Here is a 14566-nt window from a genome sequence, read left to right on the forward strand (position 1 = left end):
ACACTTTTTTCATTAAAATAAGATAAATAATACTCAAAAAAGTGATTTACTTACGTCACGCTTCCTGGTGGTGGTTCGCGGTCTGTTAGAGTCGGTCCTGTTGGGTGGTGGGTTAGAGTGGGTCACAGTGAGTGGGGGTCACGTTGGGTCGTGGGTCACCATGGGTGGTGGGTCGAGTTGTTCATTGACCCACGTCATCACTGACTCAGATAGTTCAATGCTCGCAGTCCCATGTTCGATTCCCGGTGGGTGATTCTTTGAAATTGTATGTCCTCGATGTATCTGTGTTCGTGTCCCTATCGTTCAAGTTTACCGAAAATAAGTGTGAAACAAGTATTACTAAGTATAATAGGTAGAGCGTTCACCTCTGGTGCTTGGGGTCCCGGGTTCAATCCTAGCCCCCGCCAAGTGAACTTTGTGATGGACAAACACCGTGCTCGTGGGTTTTCTCGGGGTTCTCCCGTTTCCTCCTACTTTCTACATTCCACCATTTCACTCATCTCTCATCATCACTCATCTCTCATTTCCTTTGGCATAACCATGGGACGTAAAACTTAAAGATTTCATTTCTTTTTTTTTTTTTTTTTTCATTTTTGCATTCACATTTCGATTTTCTTATTCCTCAACGTTAGACAGCTAATTTTGGAGTGATGTTGGCTGGGTTGAGAACAAAGTAAGGCAACTCTACAAGTGCTCTTGTTTGTTCAAAAGATGTTAATATTGCTAACTGGAAAAAAGTAGAATAAAATCAAGCGTCTGCAGCAAATAAACAATCGGGTAGAATACATAGTTTAGTATGTACAGAGCGATTGATATCATGAGACAGTTACAAAGTGATCTTATTTAACTTTAGAGAAACCAAGGAAAAATCAATGTTGTTCAACTTTCATTTTGTTTCACAGTATACAATATTTTATTAAATCTTTGAATATTTTACTTTTACGTTACTCGTTTCAACATTACCTTCATTTTTGTTAGTTTTCAGTTTTAATATCTCTAATGAAACTTTTGAAAAACAAAAAACAGGTCGTGAGGGGTGATTTCACTCCAATCTTTGTATTGCGAAAATTTCTTCTATGCGCAAAACCATCGTATTTTTCATTTCTCTAAAAAAAAATACTATTATTAGAGTGCAGATTTTGCATATCCTCCTTTTATTCCGGTCCTCCAAATACGCGACCGAGTTCTAAAGTTCTTTTAGGCCATTACCAACCGAAGTAATGTTGTTTTATAGTGCATATAAGTGCGTATTTCAGGTTTTTCCTATTTTTTTATTTTTTGGGGACAACCTCTTACCCTGCCCCAACGAACTTGAAGTTTTTTAAGTGATTGGTTAGGCAACACGCACAACACCAATGACAGAAAAGCTACTTGTGGTCGTTTTTAGAGTTACCTGATGGATGTAATACAATTATTTTATTAAAAGAAACTTGTAGCAATGTAAGTAAATAATTTTAAAACGTTTATGAGTCAAAATACAGCCATATTAGCTCAGTTGTTAGAATTAATGTCCAGATTTTGATTGGAATGCCACGTTAACAATGATTATAGGCATAGCTCTTGATATAACACGATTTGTTTTTGGTAACTCTTCGCTTGTTTTGTATACCGACAACAAATGCCATCTAGCGGCAGGCTACACAACTTCGTAGTTGCTTACTTTGGCCACGCTCTTTGAGCGTCGTTGCAACGTCCGGCTCCGTCCAGAAGAATCGCGCAACTCCCGCTCGCCTCTTTGGCTCCAGAACCTACGCCGACGTTTCTAGAATATTCTGGCTCGAAGTTTGGCGGTTGTATAAATATTGCGTACTTCGGCCAACCAATCCAACATGCCAGTTTATTGCAGCATAAGCTTTAACGGTTTTAGTTTAGTTCGCTACTGTTTCTGTTAAGACATAGAGTTTGTGCATTGTACCTAAAGTTACAGTCTTCTTAGTGCGATACGATTCAGAGACATTTTGTATACTTTGGTTTCCGAGTTTGGAAGCAATGAAGCAAGATGAAGAAAAAGCCTTATAGCAGACCAACGCGGGAAAGTGTGAAACGAGGCTTATTTGGCACTCCAAGTGAAATGAGTGAAGTGTAGTTACCCACATACACTAACGTTATGCGACATTATCATTGGTTTCAAAGTTGTTTAAGTGGTGACGAAAGTGTAATTAAATTACCAGTGACTGACATTTGTAAACTAGTTGAACAAAGAGTTGTAGATATTTGGCATAAAGCAATCATTCCTGTGGTTTCAGAAAAGTGAGTTTTTGACATGCTGAAAACATCTTATAATAAGTGTCGCACCAAGGAAAAACATTTCAGTCGACAAAGACAAGAAGCAACACTTCGTGCAGGTTTTGTTGTACACGCGGAAAAGTCTCTTTTTGATATTGCGTCTTTCAAATGTGAAACAGCTGAAGATTGCAACTGTGAGAGGACACGCAAGATTCCAAAACGAGAATTCAAGTTTCTTTTGGACCAGAGAACATCACGGAAAATGAGCATTGGTAACATTGGCGTCCGAACAAGCAAGTCTCTGTCAAAGATGTTTTCCCGTAAAGTGAGCAGATTTAAGGGGCAGACAACCAAGAAAGACGCTGGAAGTGTTGAAGCAAGTCCATCAACTAGTGGGATTAGGCATAGGCACATGTCAATGATACTGGCGTCGTCAGGGGAATCCAGCAGTAGTATTGGCTGCACTTTGCCGAACTTTTTGGCCCCTGGGTCCCTGCCTCAGGACCCATGGTCCCTGACCGGGGTCAATGACCTAGGGGTACATAGGACCACCCCTCTAAATTTTGGCAGGGGTACCTTGGCCCACCCCCTAAATTTTGGCAAGGGTACATAGGACCACCCCCCTTAAATTTTGGAAATTGCCAAATCTAAAAATTTGGTATGGTAGCCTAGGACCATAGTATGTACCTCTATCAGTATTGGGGGTCTATGTCGTTCCCTTTCATGGGTAAAAAATTGCCAAAAATTCAAATTTCGGGGGTTTTTGACCTAATTTATCCCCTTGGATGAGGTGTTATTACCCTATATGGTTATATGGGCGTATACAGGGGTCCATTCCCTTTCATAAGACATGGGTATATTAATGCACCCCTTGAAAAATTTGGGAGGGGTACCTTGGCCCACCCCTTCAATTTTGGAAATTGCCCAATTTCAACATTGGGTATTATAGCATAGGACCCTAATATGTACTATGATAAATTTGGGTGGTCCACCTCATTCCCTTTTAGGGGTACATAGGACCACCCCCCTTAAATTTTGGAAATTGCCAAATCTAAAAATTTGGTGTGCTAGCCTAGGGCCATAGTATGTACCTCTATCAGTATTGGGTGTCTATGTCGTTCCCTTTCATGGGTAAAAAATTGCCAAAAATTTAAATTTCGGGGTTTTTTGACCTAATTTATCCCCTTTGATGAGGTATTATTACCCTATATAGTTATATGGACGTATACAGGGGTCCATTACTTTTCATAACATATGGGTATATTAATGCACCCCTTGAAAAATTTGGGAGGGGTACCTTGGCCCACCCCTTAAATTTTCGAAATTGCCCAATTTAAACATTGGGTATTATAGTACAGGACCCTAATATGTATCATGATAAATTTGGGCGGTCCACCTCGTTTCCTTCCAGGGGCACAAAATTGCCAAAATATAAACGTAAGCAATACGTTATACCACGTGTTTGATTTTTGGTCGATTTTATCCCCTTTGATGAGGTGTTATTACCTTATATGGTTATATGGTCATGTATAGGGGTCCATTCCCTTTCATAAGATATCGGTATATTTGTACACTCCTTTAAAAATTTGGGAGGGGTACTTTGGCCCACCCCTTAAATTTTGGAAATTGCCCAATTTAAACATTTGGTATTATAGTACCGGACCTTAACATGTATTATGATAAATTTGGGTGTTCCACCTCGTTCCCTTTTAGGGGTACAAAATTGTCAAAATATAAACGTAAGCAATACGTTGTACCACGTGTTTGGTCTTTTGGCCCAATTTATCCTCTTGGATGAGGTTCTATTACCTTATATGGTTATATGGTTATGTATAGGGGTCTATTCCTATCATAAGACATAGGTACATTTGTGCACTCCTTTAAAAATTTGGGAGGGATACCATGGCCAACCCCTTAAATTTTGGAAATTTTCCAATTTGAGCATTCGGTATTATAGTACTGGACCTTAACATGTATTATGATAAATTTGGGTGTTCCACCTCGTTCCCTTTTAGGGGTACAAAAATTGTCAAAATATAAACGTAAGCAATACGTTGTACCACGTGTTTGGTCTTTTGGCCCAATTTATCCTCTTGGATGAGGTTCTATTACCTTATATGGTTATATGGTTATGTATAGGGGTCTATTCCCTATCATAAGACATAGGTACATTTGTGCACTCCTTTAAAATTTTTGGGAGGGGTACTTTGGCCCACCCCTTAAATTTTGGAAATTGCTCATTTTATATATTTGGTATTATAGTACCGGACCTTAACATGTATTATTATGATAAATTTGGGTGTTCCACCTCGTTCCCTTTTAGGGGTACGAAATTGCCAAATTTTAGTACAACCACGTGTTTGGTCTTTTGGCCCAATTTATCCTCTTGGATGAGGTCCTATTACCTTATATGGTTATATAGTCATGTATAGGGGTCCATTACCTATCATAAGACATAGGTACATTTGTGCACTCTTTAAATTTTTTTGGGAGGGGTACTTTGGCCCACCCCTTAAATTTTGGAAATTGCTCATTTTATATATTTGGTATTATAGTACTGGACCCTAACATGTATTATGATAAATTTGGGTAGTTCACCTTGTTCTTTTTCATGCGTAAAAAAAAATTGCCAAATTTTACTACAACCACGTGTTTGGTATTTTGGTTCACCCCTTGGATGAGGTCCTATTACCTTATATGATTATATGGTTATGTATATTGGTCCATTCCCTATTATAAGACATGGGTATATTGATGCACCCTTTAAAAAATTTGGGAGAGGTATCTTGACTCATCCACTCAGTTTTAGAAATTGATTAATATAAGCATTTGGTATCTTCGTACAGGTCTTCAATATGTACCACTATAAATTTGGATGGTCCACATCGGTCCCTTTCATGGGTAAAGAACTACCAAAAATCAAATTTCGGATGTTATTGACCCCTATTTAATACGTTATATGGTTTATTACCTCTATATGTTTATGTTCTCTTTTAAATTTGGGAATTATCAAATAACAAAATTCGGTAAACGTTTTCTAGGACCCATTGGTATTCCTCTTATGGCCAAATATTCAAAATTTAAAGGTTATTGACCGGCTTTATAATTGAATAAGTACAGGATTTATTACTTTTTCATAAGACACAGGTGTATTTGTGTACCAATCTTAAATTTTGGGAGGGGTACATTTCTTATTGTCATATCAATAATTGGTAATTGTTCTTTGGGTAAATCATTGTGAAATATGAGTATGATCACGTGATCAGTTATTGACCTATGATGGGATTAGGAGTCCAGGACATTGGTACATTTAAACTTTGTAGGATAATTTGAGAATGCGTCATTGGTATTGATTATTCCCCGCCAAATATAAACGTAAGCAATACGATGTACCACGTGATTGACCTTGATGAGGTAGTGTACAGGGATACATAGCTATCCTTATTGAATCTTATGACTCATAGTCTTAAGGGAATACATGCTACAACACTGGCAAAGTTATTGTTAATGCAATTTCATTGGTTGATCACTATCTTTCGTGCAATCTGATTGGTTGATCACTATCTTTCGTGCAATCTGATTGGTTGCTGATTTTCAAATCTTTGCTGTATTCAGTTTTAAGTTTTGTTTAACATTTAAAAATCTTGGTTTCGTTCAACATTTTGCACTCACTGATAAATATGATCAAAACCGTTTATTTGTTAATCGAATAGTTAAAAAACCGGATAAAGTTTGACGGTTAACCGTGAAACGTAAAAATTTTTAGTTTGAAAATTTTTTGTTTGAAACTTTTTTGTTTGAAAACTCTTGTTTCAAATTTGTGTTTGAATTTTTTGTTTCAGAATTTTGTTTGAAATTTGTTTCAAAATTTTTTGTTTGAAAATTTTTTTGTTTGAATTTTTTTTGTTGCAAAATTTTGTTTGAAAATTTTTTGTTCGAAATTTTTTGTTTTGAAATTTTTCGTTTCCAAATTTTTTTGTTTAAATTTTTTTGTTTCGAAAGTTTTGTTTGAAATTTTTTGTTTGAAACTTTGGTTTGACATTTTAAAAAGTTTGTGCACTCATTAGTAAAGAACCGGAACTGTTAGAACTAAAACCTCTGGCAACATTGTGGTGCAATAGTACACGTCAGAACATGGTGCAATAGTACACGTCAGAACACGATAATGCAACGTCATCAGTTTTGCATCATATATAAGTATCGTTGGAGTTAGTATTCATAATAACGTCATCATGGCTACTTGTCTGCAGTTTCTAAACACACGTGATGTGATGAAATCATTTACCAAGATTACTGATTTACAACAGAATGTACCTCATAGAATCTTAGCTAGCCAAATGATACCCACAAAGTTTGGATTAAGAATCGTAGTGAAGCTTGAAAATGATAAGAATATAATTTTACCAGCAAGATATTTTCCCATGGAGGCATCAAAACAAGAAGAACTGCTGCGTTTCTTAAATACTGGATCTGTATCTTTATGTTACAAAGGATTCTTGGGTCGAAGTCATCAATTTGAATTTAGTACATAGCCGGATTCGTCAGCAATTGTGATAAAATCATGAATTCAAACGTCAGCACATCAGACATAGTTGTATGAATGTGGTTGGTCAGCATGACGTCAGCAACTGTGATGAAACCATGAATTCAAACGTCAGCACATTCCTTCCTATGACGTCAGCCGTAGTTCTATAAATTAACCAATACACTGTCATCCCACGAAATCATTTGAGCAAGTGCTTTTCATGAGGAAAGATGTGTACTTCTAACGATAAAGAGTTCATCTTCGCAAGCTATTATCCAATAAATATATTTCAAACAAAACATGTGATGATTGGTATCAGTGCTAGAACATTTGAACCTGTGATTCGATTGGGCAAAGCAGAACAATTTGGTGTACAACTGACCTGTGAAGAATGGCAAATATTATGTTCACGAATCGACCAAATGAACGATTATTTTCATGATGAGCTAAATGTGACCATAGTCAAATCATTAAGCTCAAATCATGAAGTGGTGATGCGTACAGTCCTCGAAGAGAAGATGGTGCTGTTACGTAAAAAGAGTACATTCCATGTTCATCGAAACATGGTGTATCTAACGCAAACAGAATGGAACAAATTCATCAGCGTATTTCAGTGTGTGAAACATGCAGTGGAAGTGTGTAACAAAACAAGTATATTCCTGAAAAAGTACTATTTTGAAAAATGTGTTATGCATATTGTACAACATGTATCTAGATATTGTGATGGTTGTCAACATCGTTCGTGGGTGCATACCTGTATTGATAAACAGTTTATTTGTGATCAAATGGACATTGAGTTTCCACCAATTGATATCGCAATAGACCTTAAAAGACTTCAATTGGAATTAAAATTATATGCTAAAGACAAACTAGTGCAAGAAGTTCAAAATACATTGTATCGACAATATCCAGAACCACTATCTGGTATGGATGTATGTGGAGTGTAATAAAATGATCCATTTCAATGAATTGTGTTTTTTTCATTTCAAGTACAACCCTATGTTCTGACGTGTACTATTGCACCACAATGTTGCCAGAGGTTTTAGTTCTAACAGTTCCGGTTCTTTACTAATGAGTGCACAAACTTTTAAAAATGTCAAACCAAAGTTTTAAACAAAAAATTTCAAACAAAACTTTCGAAACAAAAAAAATTTAAACAAAAAAATTTGGAAACGAAAAATTTCGAAACAAATTTTCAAAGAAAAAAATTCAAACCTAATTTTCTTCTAAGCAGTTCCGGTTCTTCACTAATGAGTGCATAAACTTAAAAATTTGAAACAAAAATTTCGAAACAAAAATGTTCAAACAAAAAAATTTTAAACAGAAAAAAATTCGAACATTTTTTAAACTAAAATTTCAAACAAATATTTTTTTAGTTTTGAAACAAAAAAAATTTCAAACAAAATTTTGAAACAAAAAATTTCAAAACAAAAAATTTTTAAACGAAAAAAAATTTGAAACAAAAATTTCAAACAAAATTTTTTTTAAACAAAACTAGAAACAAAATTTTCAAACTAAAAATTTCAAACGAAAAAATTTCAAACCAAAGTTTCAAACAAAAAATTTCGAAACAAAAAATTTTCAAACAACAAAACTTAAAACTGAATACAGCAAAGATTTGAAAATCAGCAACCAATCAGATTGCACGAAAGATAGTGATCAACCAATCAGATTGCACGAAAAGTAGTGATCAACCAATGAAATTGCATTAACAATAACTTTGCCAGTGTTGTAGCATGTATTCCCTTAAGACTATGAGTCATAAGATTCAATAAGGATAGCTATGTATCCCTGTACACTACCTCATCAAGGTCAATCACGTGGTACATCGTATTGCTTACGTTTATATTTGGCGGGGAATAATCAATACCAATGACGCATTCTCAAATTATCCTACAAAGTTTAAATGTACCAATGTCCTGGACTCCTAATCCCATCATAGGTCAATAACTGATCACGTGATCATACTCATATTTCACAATGATTTACCCAAAGAACAATTACCAATTATTGATATGACAATAAGAAATGTACCCCTCCCAAAATTTAAGATTGGTACACAAATACACCTGTGTCTTATGAAAAAGTAATAAATCCTGTACTTATTCAATAATAAAGCCGGTCAATAACCTTTAAATTTTGAATATTTGGCCATAAGAGGAATACCAATGGGTCCTAGAAAACGTTTACCGAATTTTGTTATTTGATAATTCCCAAATTTAAAAGAGAACATAAACATATAGAGGTAATAAACCATATAACGTATTAAATAGGGGTCAATAACATCCGAAATTTGATTTTTGGTAGTTCTTTACCCATGAAAGGGACCGATGTGGACCATCCAAATTTATAGTGGTACATATTGAAGACCTGTACGAAGATACCAAATGCTTATATTAATCAATTTCTAAAACTGAGTGGATGAGTCAAGATACCCCTCCCAAATTTTTTAAATTGTGCATCAATATACCCATGTCTTATAATAGGGACTGGACCAATATACATAACCATATAATCATATAAGGTAATAGGACCTCATCCAAGGGGTGAACCAAAATACCAAACACGTGGTTGTAGTAAAATTTGGCATTTTTTTTTACGCATGAAAAAGAACAAGGTGAACTACCCAAATTTATCATAATACATGTTAGGGTCCAGTACTATAATACCAAATATATAAAATGAGCAATTTCCAAAATTTAAGGGGTGGGCCAAAGTACCCCTCCCAAAAAAATTTAAAGAGTGCACAAATGTACCTATGTCTTATGATAGGTAATGGACCCCTATACATGACTATATAACCATATAAGGTAATAGGACCTCATCCAAGAAGATAAATTGGGCCAAAAGACCAAACACGTGGTTGTACTAAAATTTGGCAATTTCGTACCCCTAAAAGGGAACGAGGTGGAACACCCAAATTTATCATAATAATACATGTTAAGGTCCGGTACTATAATACCAAATATATAAAATGAGCAATTTCCAAAATTTAAGGGGTGGGCCAAAGTACCCCTCCCAAAAATGTTAAAGGAGTGCAGAAATGTACCTATGTCTTATGATAGGGAATAGACCCCTATACATAACCATATAACCATATAAGGTAATAGAACCTCATCCAAGAGGATAAATTGGGCCAAAAGACCAAACACGTGGTACAACGTATTGCTTACGTTTATATTTTGACAATTTTGTACCCCTAAAAGGGAACGAGGTGTAACACCCAAATTTATCATAATAATACATGTTAAGGTCCGGTACTATAATACCAAATGTTTAAATTGGGCAATTTCCAAAATTTAAGGTGTGGGCCAAAGTACCCCTCCCAAAAATTTTAAAGGAGTGCACAAATGTACCTATGTCTTATGATAGGGAATAGACCCCTATACATAACCATATAACCATATAAGGTAATAGAACCTCATCCAAGAGGATAAATTGGGCCAAAAGACCAAACACGTGGTACAACGTATTGCTTACGTTTATATTTTGACAATTTTTGTACCCCTAAAAGGGAACGAGGTGGAACACCCAAATTTATCATAATACATGTTAAGGTCCAGTACTATAATACCGAATGCTCAAATTGGAAAATTTCCAAAATTTAAGGGGTTGGCCATGGTATCCCTCCCAAATTTTTAAAGGAGTGCACAAATGTACCTATGTCTTATGATAGGAATAGACCCCTATACATAACCATATAACCATATAAGGTAATAGAACCTCATCCAAGAGGATAAATTGGGCCAAAAGACCAAACACGTGGTACAACGTATTGCTTACGTTTATATTTTGACAATTTTGTACCCCTAAAAGGGAACGAGGTGGAACACCCAAATTTATCATAATACATGTTAAGGTCCGGTACTATAATACCAAATGTTTAAATTGGGCAATTTCCAAAATTTAAGGGGTGGGCCAAAGTACCCCTCCCAAATTTTTAAAGGAGTGTACAAATATACCGATATCTTATGAAAGGGAATGGACCCCTATACATGACCATATAACCATATAAGGTAATAACATCTCATCAAAGGGGATAAAATCGACCAAAAATCAAACACGTGGTATAACGTATTGCTTACGTTTATATTTTGGCAATTTTGTGCCCCTGGAAGGAAACGAGGTGGACCGCCCAAATTTATCATGATACATATTAGGGTCCTGTACTATAATACCCAATGTTTAAATTGGGCAATTTCCAAAATTTAAGGGGTGGGCCAAGGTACCCCTCCCAAATTTTTCAAGGGGTGCATTAATATACCCATATGTTATGAAAAGTAATGAACCCCTGTATACGTCCATATAACTATATAGGGTAATAATACCTCATCAAAGGGGATAAATTAGGTCAAAAAACCCCGAAATTTAAATTTTTGGCAATTTTTTACCCATGAAAGGGAACGACATAGACACCCAATACTGATAGAGGTACATACTATGGTCCTAGGCTAGCACACCAAATTTTTAGATTTGGCAATTTCCAAAATTTAAGGGGGGTGGTCCTATGTACCCCTAAAAGGGAATGAGGTGGACCACCCAAATTTATCATAGTACATATGAGGGTCCTATACTATAATACCCAATGTTGAAATTGGGCAATTTCCATAATTGAAGGGGTGGGCCAAGGTACCCCTCCCAAATTTTTCAAGGGGTGCATTAATATACCCATGTCTTATGAAAGGGAATGGACCCCTGTATACGCCCATATAACCATATAGGGTAATAATACCTCATCAAAGGGGATAAATTAGGTCAAAAAACCCCGAAATTTAAATTTTTGGCAATTTTTTACCCATGAAAGGGAACGACATAGACCCCCAATACTGATAGAGGTACATACTATGGTCCTAGGCTACCACACCAAATTTTTAGATTTGGCAATTTCCAAAATTTAAGGGGGTGGTCCTATGTACCCCTAAAAGGGAATGAGGTGGACCACCCAAATTTATCATAGTACATATTAGGGTCCTATACTATAATACCCAATGTTGAAATTGGGCAATTTCCAAAATTGAAGGGGTGGGCCAAGGTACCCCTCCCAAATTTTTCAAGGGGTGCATTAATATACCCAAGTCTTATGAAAGGGAATGGACCCCTGTATACGCCCATATAACCATATAGGGTAATAACACCTCATCCAAGGGGATAAATTAGGTCAAAAACCCCCGAAATTTGAATTTTTGGCAATTTTTTACCCATGAAAGGGAACGACATAGACCCCCAATACTGATAGAGGTACATACTATGGTCCTAGGCTACCATACCAAATTTTTAGATTTGGCAATTTCCAAAATTTAAGGGGGGTGGTCCTATGTACCCCTGCCAAAATTTAGGGGGTGGGCCAAGGTACCCCTGCCAAATTTTAGAGGGGTGGTCCTATGTACCCCTAGGTCATTGACCCCGGCCAGGGACCATGGGTCCTGAGGCAGGGACCCAGGGGCCAAAAAGTTCGGCAAAGTGCAGCCAATACTACTCCAGCGAAGCTGTTGAATCGGGAAGCACGTCGGGCTCTGACTTCGAGGCGCGACCAAGAAGGAAACATAGCCTAAAGCGTATCTGTCTTCAAAATACAGCAGAGTGAGCGTTTAGAACTGGAGCTTCAGACAGACAGGTTGCTTTGATCGCTTCTGCCGTACTTCAGGACGCGAGACTCATAACACTAGAAGACAAAAATCTTGTTGCTGACAGGTCTAAGGTACGAAGATAAACTGGGTGAGAAGATCCAGAAAGAAAAGGCTCACCTAGGCCGGGTGATTAGAAGTATCTATGTCGACGGAAAAAATGATGCAACTCTTGTGCAAGAAAAAAAATTAACGGCAAACTACGAAGACGAGAGGTTACAGAAAAGCATATCACAGTTCTATCGGAGCCCAGTTCAGAATACTTGGGTCATGCCACACCTAAATCAGGCACTGGCAAGGGTTTTGCCGACTGTACATTCTAGCTTTTAGAGAAGAACCAGTATAACGTGTCAAGTCTTGAGACAGTCGGTAGCGATGGTGAAGCCACGAACACAGGATGGGATAACGGCGTGATAAGTCAGATACAAAGATCCCTAGGAAAGGAACTGCAGCATCTCATTTGCCTTCTTCATACCAACGAGTTGCCATTTCGACACCTGGTTACCGAATTGGATGGTGGGACGACCGGACCCAACGATCTTTCCGGTCCCATCGGGAAGAAATTAAAGGATTGTGAACGTTAACCGATCATCTCCTTTACACCCGTTCGTGTTGAATGGGTGTCTGAAATGGAAAAGCCAGATGGTTTAAGCAGCGACCAGAATTATCTCTTTGAAATTTGTATGGCTGTTGCTACAGGAATGTGCACTACCGATCTAGCAAACAGAAAGCCAGGACCATTATCACATTCACGATGGCTTACATTGGCCTGTAGGATGCTTCGCCACTACATCAGTACTGATAAAATTAGTTCAAGTTTGTATCTACTTTGCCAGTACATTATTAAAGTATACGCTCCCGTTTGGTTTCCAATACGGCGAAATCCTTCGTGCGAAATGGGCGCCATGCATCTGTTTAACATAGTTAAGCTATCACGTTTTCTGCCAGAAAATCTACAACACATAGTTCATTCTGTTCTACAAATAAACCGATACTACGCTCATCATGAAAACCTGCTGATAGCGATGACAGCAGATGAAAATTCGCATATTCGAACGTTAGGCTGGAGAAGGATAAAAAAGTGCCGCAGCCAGAAGACTCCGAGATCAAGCCGCCCACGTGGCGTCATTGTTCCGACTAACTTTACAGCTGAAAATTACTACAACATGATTAATTGGCCTAAATGTCTAACAGAGCCGCCAATCACACGAAACATAACGGATCAGCAGCTTGAACAAAACATCCCAACTTCAGCTACTCTAACAACAACATTCCCTTGCCATAGTCAAGCTGTGGAACGCACAGTGAAGCTGAAGTTCGAACGCACAGGCAGCGTCGAAAAAGTGCGGCCAGAATGCAAGAGATATCTACGTTAGAGCCAAAATGAAGTCTAGAACAAGATTGCCCCGTTTCGAGACCAAGAAAAACTACGTGACTTAAGGTCAAATGTCTACGTATGTCTACAGAGCGGGTGGGTGGGCACTTCGGAACTCTATGTGCAACCACCTTCCCGTGGTGAGTTCTGGGTTATTTTGCGTACAGAGCAAAATAACTGAAGAGTTGCACAAAGAAAATCGTGTTATATCAAGGGCTATGCCTATAATTATTCATCGTTAACGTGGCATTCCAATCAAAATCTGGACATTAATTCCAACAACTGAGCTAATATGGCTGTACTTTGACTCATAAACATTTTAAAATTATTTACTGGCATTGGTACAACTTTCTTTTAATAAAATAATTGTATTATAGCCATCAAGTAACTCTAAAAACGACTACAAGTAGCTTTTCTGTCATTGGTGTTTTTCGGGTTGTCCCCCAAAAAAAAATAGTAAGGTCGGTGCTACTAATGGCACCTTTTCCGCACTAGCCATCGAATTTCCAACAAAAGTGCAAAACGCTCCACCCTAATATTGATGACCGGTGCTCCGAGTTTCAATGATAAGCTAAAACATCAAATCTCCCCCTTCATCTTTGCTGACAAAGAGGAAGGGGACCTTGCAAATATACTACAGACCTTGAAACAACACGCATCTTTGATTTTGTTTTATTGCAAGATTCGTTTAAAACTCCTCAAAACGGTACTTTTATGCGAGTAGCTAGCAGAAACAAATACAGCATCATGTACGGGAAAGAAGAAAAGGGAAGTGAGACAGAAGAAGCGTCATCCAAACTTAGAAAACAGAATACT

Source organism: Thermobia domestica, chromosome 7 (assembly GCF_964235325.1).
Source record: "Thermobia domestica chromosome 7, izTheDome1.hap1.1, whole genome shotgun sequence".
NCBI classification, from domain to species: domain Eukaryota; kingdom Metazoa; phylum Arthropoda; class Insecta; order Zygentoma; family Lepismatidae; genus Thermobia; species Thermobia domestica.